The 1882-nt window shown below is 62.1% G+C and overlaps 1 protein-coding gene across 1 annotated transcript in view; it reads right to left on the reverse strand.

Annotated features, from left to right (window-relative positions):
• FRMD5 (FERM domain containing 5) overlaps positions 1-1882 on the reverse strand; it is a 16760-nt gene that overhangs the window by 13775 nt on the left and 1103 nt on the right. The window lies entirely within an intron of this gene.

Raw genomic sequence — 1882 nt, forward strand, 5'->3', positions numbered from 1 at the left:
ATGGAGGTCTCCGGCCCCCAACCCCAGCGCTGATGGAGGTCTCCGGCACCCAACCCCAGCGCTGATGGAGGTCCCCACCAACGCTCCCCTGTCACCAGCTGGCTCCCCACCAGCCCGGCCACTCGCAGCAGGGCAGAGCTGCTGGCAGAGACAGCACTCCCTCGGGTACAGAGATACCCAGGTGAGCACTCCCACCGGGAAAACACACAAAGGAGGAAACTCATAGACAAGGAGGTGCTGGTGCCCCCACAATGCTTCATCCTGCTTTGGGCAGCAGTGCCTGAACGTGATTGCAACCGCCCCATCACAAGGTCCCCGGGGCTGAGGTGCCCGGGGCTGATGCTCGAAGGGGGATCTCGTGGTCCTGAGCCCACCAGCGGCTGGGTGGGTTGTCACTCCTGCCCTCCTGCCTGGCTGCTCGGCCTCCATGTAACGCAATTTTTTTTTTTCCCTTCCCCAACTTTCTGCATCCTCCCAGGTCCCTGCATACGCACGCGCTTCCCCCCTCCCCGCACACCAGCACTCGGCACCCACAGCGAGCCGCCTCTACCTCCACGCGCCAACGCCCAGCGAAAAGAGAAACTGTTGGAAAACTACGTATTTGAATAAAATTAAGCCTAAGCAAGGGTTTGGGATGAGTTAGTGTAGCAAAGTGCTTGGGAAAAACCTTCTGATGGCAAAACCTAAGTCACAGAGTGCAGGAGCAAACCGGAAAGCAGAGGGCTCTGAAGGGTGCTTAAATCACCAGGCTTGCACTCTGCAATATCCCAGCCGTGCTTCATCTCTCAAATCCGTATTTACGATGAGATAAACCACTAATTCGCACAGATAAAATATATTCAAGAGAAATGCAGGCACTGAAGCGAGCTCGGGCCAGCGGGAAGGGGACCGTAAGCCCAGGTTTCGGCTGCAGCTGCAGCGAGCAGGGGCAGCCCGCCCGCGCGGGGGCTTGTCCTGGTGCATGGGGGACCCGGGGGGTCCCGTCAGACCTGGACCCCCGGCAGCCTGAGCTCCACACCCACACCAGCTGCAGGGCACGAAAGGGGCTGGGGGCGGCTGCGGTCCTGAAGCATTCACAGCCCCCCCGAAGGGCTCGGGAGACGCTGGTGCTGCCTGTGCCCCCCGGCTGAAGCGGGGGCTTCCCGCCCCCGGGGCTGGTGCCCTCCTGCCATGGACTGAGGGACAGCACAGGCGAAAGCCGAGGCAGGAGGAGGGGAGCACTGCAGCTGCATGCACAAATAATAAAATTATAATGGCTTTTTTATATCCCCCCCCCCAGCTCTTTCCTCACGGAGGCAGCTCCCTGGCTTCGTCCAGAGCCCTCACCTGCGCTTCGGCAGACGGCACCCTGCAGGCTTTGTGCCCTTCCACGCCCCAAACCTAGATCCAGGGCATTTCTGCAGCCATTTCTTCTTGTGCCGCTGCCCCACATCACCCCCTGGCCTGGGCTTTACGTGAGGACACATGCAAATGACCGAAAGCAGAAAGCAAGCGAAACATTTCCCCCCTCGAGCTTGTCCTGAGGGCTCCATCGCTGTGGCCCAGCTCCAGGGGGGCAGCAGCCAGCGCTTTTTCACCCCCAAACACTTTTGGATCCCTTGAATTGGGTCGATGCTGCTCTTAGCTGCCCAGGCGCCAGCCGACCGGCTTCCGAGGTGCAAACGAGCCCGTGCCGCGCGTGGCTGGGGCAGCCCAGGAACCGTCCTGCACGGGCAGGGTGGCACCGGAGCTGCGAGGGGCGTGAGGGCGAGCGGTGCCGCGCTTCGGAGCACTGTGCCCTGGGAACGCGGCTTTTGTCACCGGCCGCAGCCGCAGACCAAGTCACCGGGCTTGAACCCCCAGCCAGGGCTCCCCACCGGCTCCCCACGCCCCCACGGCACAC

Source organism: Egretta garzetta, unplaced genomic scaffold (genome assembly GCF_000687185.1).
Source record: "Egretta garzetta isolate BGI_Z169 unplaced genomic scaffold, ASM68718v1 scaffold862, whole genome shotgun sequence".
Classification (NCBI taxonomy): Eukaryota; Metazoa; Chordata; class Aves; order Pelecaniformes; family Ardeidae; genus Egretta; species Egretta garzetta.